Source organism: Enhydra lutris, unplaced genomic scaffold, assembly GCF_002288905.1.
Source record: "Enhydra lutris kenyoni isolate GAN:26980312 unplaced genomic scaffold, ASM228890v2 scaffoldscaffold1, whole genome shotgun sequence".
NCBI lineage: Eukaryota > Metazoa > Chordata > Mammalia > Carnivora > Mustelidae > Enhydra > Enhydra lutris.
The window spans coordinates 77,641,175-77,650,917 of NW_019154085.1; positions in this window are offsets into that span (position 1 = coordinate 77,641,175).

Here is a 9,743-nt window from a genome sequence, read left to right on the forward strand (position 1 = left end):
GGTCCGGCCGTCTTCCAGCCTCCTCCCCCCCCCTTTCCTTCACCCTTGACTCTCCAGCCAAAAAGATGTATGCCCAGGTCACCTTCTCCACAGGTAACCTATGCAGGAAACAGATAAAAGACCCCCGCCAACTCCCTCCCAGTGTGACTTTCCCCACTCCCCTTTCCGGAGTTGAGGAACCTCGCCCGAGGATGCCCACCTCCTCCCGGCACAACTTTCCTGGCTCCCCTTCTCCTGAGCCCTGAAACTTTGCGGGAGAGTGCCTTTAATAAATCTTGCCTTGCACCCACTTCGCCTAGTGTCGTGTTTATCTCGCCTATAAAACCTTACAGTTGCAAATGTCAAGATTTCATTCTTTTTTATGGCTGAATAATGTTCTCTGTATATATGACACATCTTCTCTATCCACTCTTCTGTTGATAGACACTCAAGCTACTTCCATAAATTGGCTATAAAACATGCTGCAATAAACAAAGAGATGTATATGCCCTTTTGAGTTAGTGTTTTCATATTCTTTGGGTAAGTACCTAGTACTGCAATTACTGGGTCATATAGTAGTTTTAAAAATAAAAAAAAAATATTTTTAATTTTTTGAGGACCCTCCATACTTTTTTCCACACCAGTGGCATTCACCAGTTTGCACTCCCACCAACAATGCATGACAGTTCCTTTTTCTCCACATCCTCCCCACCACTTGTTATTTCTTGTGTTTTTTATTTTAGCCATTCTGACAGGTATGAGGTGGTATCTCATTGTGGCTTTGATTTGCATTTCCCTGATGATAAGTAATGTTGAGCATCTTTTCATGTGTCTGTTGGCCATTTGTATGTCTTCTTTGGAGATATGTCTGTTCATGTCCTCTGCCCATTTTTTAATTGGGTTATTTGTGGTTTCTTGGTGTTGAGTGGTATAGTATTGGGTTTTTCTTTTGGCCTAGAAAGAGGGTGAAAAATTTACTGAGACCTCAGGGAACCATGAACCAAAAAGTTTGAGAATCTCTAAAAAGGGTTAAGAAACATCAGATCACAACTGACAAAGGAGTTAGCAAAAAAAAAGGAAAAAAAGTCCTGAACATTCCACCTTTCTATTTATTGCCTATTGCCTATAGACTTCCTCATTCTTTTTTCAGCTATGTAAACAAAAGCAGACATCCATGGTCAGGAGCCAGGCTCTAATTCCTCTGCCTGTTATCAGTTTACTACTGCTTTACTGGTTTTGAATCCTTTCTATGTATATCTTTGTACCTGTATCTACAGATACATGATATTTATCTGTGTATATGTATATAGAGAGAAGTTTTTTCCTAGCAATGTCTCCTTAAAAAAATTACTTCTGAAAAATTAAAGACATTGGTTTCATGTTACAGAATGTGTTAGTGTAGAAGCTGTGGAGTTCTTAAATCCTATTAGAGGCCATCATGGAGAGAGCTGTTGATAGGGAATCAATCTCATTCTAGGTGACCTTTGTCAACTTCACAAGCTCTTTGATGACTTATTATCCATTTATAAAACAAAGAAAATAATGCAGATGTTGTTGAGGTTTTGTGTTTATAAAATAGTCTAATAAGATGCTCAGATGAAAGGTGTGACTCACAGGAAATGCCAAGTATGAAATAAACCATCCCACAGATTCACAGCTGATCCCTTTCAATGTGATGGAAACTTGATATTTAAAAACTCCCTTGATAAGAATCCTGTTCTCATCAGCTATGCCTTTTCTCTGAAATTTGTTCCATTTTTCTTTCTCCTTCACCATACCTTCAAGTTAGTTGACATTTATAACCTGCAAGGGAGTCATCGAGCAATTACTTAAGGGAGCCCTGCACAAATATAGTTTCTTTTCCACCAGGTAAAGGTCATGTGGGCATGTCTGAATGTGTTTATCCCTTACCTTACAGTCCATCAAGGAAATAAACGTTAGGGAAAAGTCTGATTGTTTAATCTCACCACTACCAACAGTTCTATTTTGGTCGGCAACACTCCCTTATTTTAGAATGTTTCCTAGGCAATGTTTAGTAATTCAAAGAAATCAAAGTGAATCTCTCTATTTAGTTCACACAAGCCTTTATAATAATGTACTTTCATATAACAAGCCCATACTCAGATGACATTCATTCACTAAACCATTGTTTGAGGGAACTTTGAATTGGAGGGAGGATTTTATGGATTATCTTTTTCATAAATAACACTTTTCCTGATGAGGGTAATAAAATGATCCTTAATCATTTTAGCATACAGAAATAAACACTACTGAATTGTTGGTGTGCTTCACTATAGCCTTTTGTGTATGCACATTTTTATGTTATATACTTTTTTTGGTTTTATTCACCTCATTTTGTGTCAGTTTCTTTTGGTAATTTTGACTACCATTTACTCCAATATAGGCAATCATGCTGTATTTATGACCTTTTTTTTTTTTTTTTTGCATAAGCTGTCTAAAAAGGTCAATTTAAGATTATTTTAGATACAAGTACACTGAAATTGGGAAATACAGATTTAAAATCCATGATTTCTGAAATTTCTATCTGAAATGTTACATAATTTTATATTTACTGACTTACTCTGTAATTAATTCTAAAGTTCATACCACCAGCTATTCATATTGTTAAACCTGAATTTTGGGCAAAAAATATTTGATCAGCTATTTTGATAGGAATAAGTAGTATTAATGTGCTCACCCACTGGATAACTGTACTAAACTCTTACTAAGCAAGCTCCTGAAATCTCAGTAAATTCATAAGTCATCTGGGTTTCATGTGGGGCTGGTAGTAATTTCCCTATTCTCAACCACATAAAAATAGTATAAATCCCTCTGGCTTATTTAATCATAACATGCATTCATTCCATTGGTTACACATAGAATTAACAAACATCAATCAGTTCAGGATTAGTCTGACAAAAAACTCATGAAATTGGATCATCTTCTGCTCAAAATTGTTTCTGCTTTGAGTTTTTCTTTCTTTTCTTCCTGTGGCCAGGTGATCAAAATCTGACCTAAGGAATATGTCCCTCATGCCCTATTCAGTTCCCCTTTCCAGGCAAGGCTTGTGCTTTGGACCTTTCCTGAACATTGCTCCTTTCCTCCTTTATCATAGCCTCTGGTGGATCTCCTGGTGGCTGAGGGACTTGTCAGATGACTGCTTTGCTAATCTTACTGCATTTTTCTAAAATGCAAGTCACTGGGGTGCCCGAGTGGCTTAGTCGTTAAGTGTCTGCCCTCTGCTCAGGTCATGATCCAAGGGTCCTGGGATCCAGCCCCGCATCGGGCCCCCTGCCTTGACAGGCAGCCTGCTTCTCCCTCTCCCACTTCCCCTTCTTGTGTTCCCTCTCTTGCTGTGTCTCTCTTTCTGTCAATAAATAAAATATTTTTTAAAAATGCAAGTCATTGATTGATGTTTCATAAACATGCCTCCCAGATTGTGTCTCCATTCAATAAATGGATGCCTTTCAAGACCATAATCCTTAAAAGGAACTTTCTGAGATATAAATTCTAGGCAATAAGAAGAGTAGTGATAAGTATTGTGAAGGGTAGTAGGGGAAAGAAAGCTACATCCATTTGATACTGGATTTCCAATATGGCCACTTTGGGTCTGATTATCAGAGGTCGACTTTGACAAAAGAAGTTGTAAGCATGAGATCTGTTAAGGCAATATTTCCAGGAAAAGCCAACAGAGGCATAGGGGAAGCCAGACAGGGAAGGGAAAGAAGTTAAGAAAGGGAACCGCTTTAGGTCAAGTCCTAGCCCCAGCTTGATCCTACATGGATCTATGCAGAGGACATTACATTTTAGAGCTTGTCTTGTCTTGAGGGAAAGGAATGGGGCTTTCACTATTCCTCACCAGTCATTGACCACAACCTACCCTGTGGGAGAAACAAGCTCCATGGCACCTCCAGCTGTTTGCAGGTATGGCCAAAGGGGCCCTAGTAACCCAAGAGCAGTCTTCTGAAGATTACAGCTGCGTACTGTCAAAAGCGCAACATACAGAAGCTGAGGGACTCATAAGGAAGCCCAAGACTTACAAGAAAGATCCAAAAGGATATGGTAGAGCACCTACTATATCTGCTATAACATAGACTTGAGAGGGAGCACTGTGGGTGAACAATGTCTATGCATCCAGATTGTGGGCATTTGGAGCTTTGTCCTAGAGGTAATTTCTTTTTCTTTCTCTTTTTTTTAAAGATTTTTATTTATTTGACAGAGAGAAAGATCAGAAGTAGGCAGAAAGACAGGCAGAGAGAGAGGGGAAGCAGCCTCTCCGCCGAGCAGAGAGCCCGATGCGGGACTTGATCCCAGGACCCTGAGATCATGACCTGAGCCGAAGGCAGAGGCTCAACCCACTGAGCCACCCAGGCACCACTGTCCTAGAGGTAATTTCAATTCCAGGTCAAGATATGGAATAATAAAGGCACCCCAGAAGTCTTCCTTGTACCTTCTCCCAATCAATAAGCCCTTTGAAAAAGTAACCAGTCCTCTGATTATAGTTTGTTTTGCTTGCTTTTTAAAAACCCTTTTATAAATGAATCTTACTGTATATACTCTTCTGTGTCTGGCTTTTTTATTCAACTTATTATGAGATTGATCTATGTTGCAACATTTGAGGTAGTTCATTCTTTTTCATTGCTTTGGAGTATTCCATTGTATGGCTGTTTCACAATTTATTCTATTGTTGCTGGGCACTTAGGTTCTTTCCATGTCACATACTTTGTATGTAAACTCCCACTCATAGAAGATAAAGAATAAACTAAGAGTAAGACAAAAGGAAATCCCAGTGGCCAATGTGAACTTCTGTAGTAGTTGTTTGTCGACACCCGCCATAGGACTTAAAGTGCCCCTACAGATAAGCTACACTAGTTTGCCAACATCTGCAGAAAGACCGGCGGGACCCCATGGACTCAGGTATAACCATTACACCCAGCTACGCAGACCCCCTAAAAGAAGGAGCTGTCTATTAGTAGCTCAAAGACCACCCATGCTATATGTGTGGAGATGTAGCTCCAGCCAGACTACTGGAGGCTCTGACAGCCCAGAAGGCAACCTGACTGCAATCCAGGCCAATGCCTGTCACAGGACTACAACTGTGCCTCGCTGCTGGCACTGTGATGCCTCCTTCCCATATCCACTTCAAGTGATTCGTTAATTCCCACTTCTAAGTTTCTTGTGTGACTAACTTGTGTGATAAAGTTGTACAATAAGCATAGTAATTCATGAATTTAATAATAGTGCTATGTGGTTATTTGAAACATCTCAATTTCATGATTCTTATCTGGATTTAACATCTGCCCTGTTACATTCCAATTTGGGGCTAATATAAGTGACGCTAATATAAATTTCCTGGGAGTGTATTTTGAGGCCCAAATGTTTGCATTTCTGGTAGGCATGTGGATAAATACCTGAGAGCAGAGTTGACTGCATAGACTGTGCATATATTAAGCCTTAGTAGAGACTGCCATTGTGCCGTTTTAACTCTCAATAGCACTGCATGAGAATTCCAGTTGCTCTGTATCTTCAGCATTTTTTAATTTTAGTAATTTATTTATTTGAAGAGAAAGAATGATCATGAGCAGGGAGGAAGGGTAGAGGGAGAAGCAGACTCCAAGCTGAGCAGGGACCCCGAGAGAGGGCTCGATCCCAGGACCCTGGGATCATGACCTGAGCCGAAGGCAGATGCTTAACTGACAGAGCCACCCAGGAGCCCTTTGCATCATCAGCATTACTCAGTCATCTCACTCTGTAACTTCTAACCACTCTGGGTGTGTGGATTGTTTTTTAGTGTGATTAAACTGAAAACTCACAATTAAAATTTTTGTAGACGCTTTTCTTGAATATAGCAACCTCATTTTGAGAAGTGCTGACATTGGTGAATAATTTCTCTCCTGACACATAAAATGGGAGCTAAATATTTATTTATTCAACTGATTTTTTTTATTTTTAAGCATTTAGGTATGAATTAACAAGATTTCTCTTACATTGTGCATTACTGAAAACAAGGATTATGTCTGTTTGAATTTGTTTTATACAGAGGAAATTTTAATGCTATCAACTACTGAACACATATCTTTTACAAAAAAATATTTTTTGCTGACTACTCTTCACCCTAGAACTTTCTAGCTCCAATTTAAGACTGAAGAATCCTGGCAGAAGTATGTGGAAATATTTTGACATCCGTGTAGATATAAAGAATCAGAAACAAGTCATTTAGCTTGAAATGGGGGAAAAATACATTTTCAGTGAAGAAGTGTAAGACTATTAAAAAAAAAAGTTGGGGCACTTGGGTGGCACAGTCAGTTGTGCTTCTGACTCTTGGTTTTGGCTTAGGTCATGATCTCAGGGTTGTGGGATGGAGACCCATGTTAGGCTCTGTGCACAGTGTAGAGTCTGAGAGATTCTCTCTCTCCCCACTCCCTTTACTATTTCCCCTGCTCATGCACTCTCTTTCTCTAGAAATAATAAATACATAAATAAAATATCTTAAAAAAAAGTTACGATTTGCTACAGACCGAAACTTGATAGTGAGGCAAGAGAGAGGTGGCTGGCTGATCCTGGACTAGAATTTGAGAAGGTACTCGGGAGTACGCCTGTGCTCATATATCAGTGTCACTGTTTATCATTTTACTAGTATGACTTTATCTTTTCAAGCATCTTAGAACTTCTGCAATAGGCAATTAATTATGTTTTTAATTTAGGTAATCATGCCATAGAATCAGGGGCCATTGCAGGAGGCTCCAATGATCTAAATATATATATATACACGGAGTGCCTGCGTAGCTCAGTGGGTTAAAGCCTCCGCCTTCGGCTCAGGTCATGATCCTAGGGTCCTGGGATCGAGCCCCACATCGGGCTCTCTGCTCTGCAGGGAGCCTGCTTCCTCCTCTCTCTCTCTCTGCCTGCCTCTCTGCCTACTTGTGATCTCTGTCTGTCAAATAAATAAATAAAATCTTTAAAAAAAATATATATATATATACACACACATATGTGTGCGTGTGTGTGTATCTTTATCTTTGTATGTTTATCTATATCTTTATCTTTGATGGCAAATTGGTTCAACCACATGATTTATATGTTAATTTTTCTCCTTACAAATGAAAAAAAATCTTAAAAAATAAAAATTAATGCATTTAATTAAATGCTACCTCAAAAAATTGTATATAACTCTATAAAGCATCTGCTGTCAGCCCTCACCAGCTAACACTGTCCTCATCAGCTTATGTCCTATCACAGATTTGTAGAATCAGCCACGAAGTAAATCATTGGGAAATGGTGGTTGAAAGAGGGAAAATTAAGGATAATAGTGGAGAAGTGTCTGAAAGGAAAAGAGAGCTGCTCACAATTCAGAGAGAAGAGTAAGTTCTTCATTATTTTACTGAATCCTGGTCCTGCTCATTTTAGGATGAGTGCAAATGATATGGTTTCTATCTGAAGGATGTTGGGAGAAGAACAGTGGTCTGGTAAAGTCTACTGTGTTCTAATATCTAATTCATAGAATCACACAGTGATTAAATAGGAAAATAATTTTGGCTATCTTATAGCTATGCTCTTTTTCCCAAATGGGAGAGCTGAGGCTCAGAAAAGGATTAAGAACAATCTAAACGCCAAATAAAAAGTAATTTTCCAATATTCTAGAGGTTTGTTTTCTCCAGATATACCCCTCTCCCTTCCACCCCTCTTACCAGTTTCTATTGTTTTCCATTAAGAGAAAAATCAGAATTATCTCTTCCATAAGCCCTGGTGTTTTTCTATTTCTGTGTTCTCGTTCATGCAGTCTCTCCACTTACAGACACCTGGACTAGGCACTGGGGAAGACCATGCTGCCATTCAGGAGTCATTTTCCAGGAGAGGAGATGTGTGTGAACAGAGAACAATTACTCCAGCGTACAATGTAGTACATTCATGAAAGTTATGAACCAAAACATGTTCTAGCCACCTTTTGTGCCTGTTGGAATTGCAGAAACTCAACCAAAATACATAGAAATTACAGAAAATATTTTACTAGATAATACATCCATAATACACCCTAAGTAAAAAAGGAAAGTCAGCACACCAGAAATTTTGAGGAATTTTTTGATGGGAAAGAGCACGTAGGATAATCCAGCTGGAGAAACCATTAAAGAGAACTAAAATATAAAGGCTATAGCTGGAGAAGGCTCTACACTATTTCAGCATTTCCTGAAGAATCTAGGGGAAATATCTTGCTCAGATTGAACAAATCAGAGAGGGAGGGGCCCCTGAGGGCAATTAGGGCAATTAATTAAAGACTTTATTTGGATAGTCTGTGCCAGCTGGCTGCCGCCTCCCCACCTTCCAAAAGCAGTTGGCAGCAGCAGTGTTTGCCTCAGGATAAAGCCTAGAGGACTGTTTCATATGCAAAATGAGCTATACCTCCTTAGGAGAGTACTTCTTGTTAAGGTTGGGGTCAGAGATGAAGGAAAGTAGAGCCTGAGGTAAGGTGGAACTTCCAAATCCACAGCAAAGATGAGGAAGGAAGAATCACTTATTCCGTTTGTCCACAGGAAAAATTGGGAATGGGACACTCTGAAATGGGAGCTCTGACACAGGACACTCCCAGGGCAGTGCGCCAGATAAGGGCTGAGGAGCCCTCACATCCTACGTAAAAGTTATTTGTACACCTTGCAAATTTTCCCAGCCTGACCCTCCTTCCAAGCATACAAGTCAGTCTTCTATATTCAGAATTTAATGTTATTTACTGCAAAAAAGATTCTCATTTGATCTGATAAAATACATTCCATTAATCCTATTATGATAAAGATAGTCCACCACAAATATAAATAGCAACCCCAAACTACAAACTAATTGAAGAAACTTAACCATACAAGTGAGTCATTCAAAATTCTAAAAGGATCCAAAAAGTTTCTGAGTAGCATGAATAAAAAACCTCTACCCAAACTGTGGAAAGAACCAAGATGCCCTTCAACGGACGAATGGATAAGGAAGATGTGGTCCATATACACTATGGAGTATTATGCCTCCATCAGAAAGGATGAATACCCAACTTTTGTAGCAACATGGACGGGACTGGAAGAGATTATGCTGAGTGAAATAAGTCAAGCAGAGAGAGTCAATTATCATATGGTTTCACTTATTTGTGGAGCATAACAAATAGCATGGAGGACATGGGAAGTTAGGAGAAGGGAGCTGGGGGAAATTGGAAGGGGAGGTGAACAATGAGAGACTATGGACTCTGAAAAACAATCTGAAGGGTTTGAAGAGGTGCGGGGGTGGGAGGTTGGGGGAACCAGGTGGTGGGTATTAGAGAGGGCACGGACTGCATGGAGCACTGGGTGTGGTACAAAAACAATGAATACTGTTATGCTGAAAATAAATTTAAAAAAATGTTTAAAAAAAAAAACCCTCTACCCACATTTTGACACACCCTAATGTAGTTTCAGAATGAGAAACATAAAGATAAAATCCTTAACATTTCTCAAGAGAAAAAATCAGATTGCCTAAGAAAGAGTTTTCTTCTAATTAAAATCAGCAATACTGGATACAAGTTGACAACAGAGAAATATCAAAGTTCTGAAAGAGAAAACATTAACCTGCAGTTCTTTACCCAGTCAAACCCACTCATGGGGGAGGGCAAAATAAAGATTTGCATTTTTAGATATGCAAAGACTTAGTTTACCACCTATGAATTATTTGTTTCTTTTTAAACCAATTGTGTTTTTTTTTAAAGATTTTATTTATTTATTTGGCAGAGAGAAACAGAGAGACAGAGAGCACAAGTA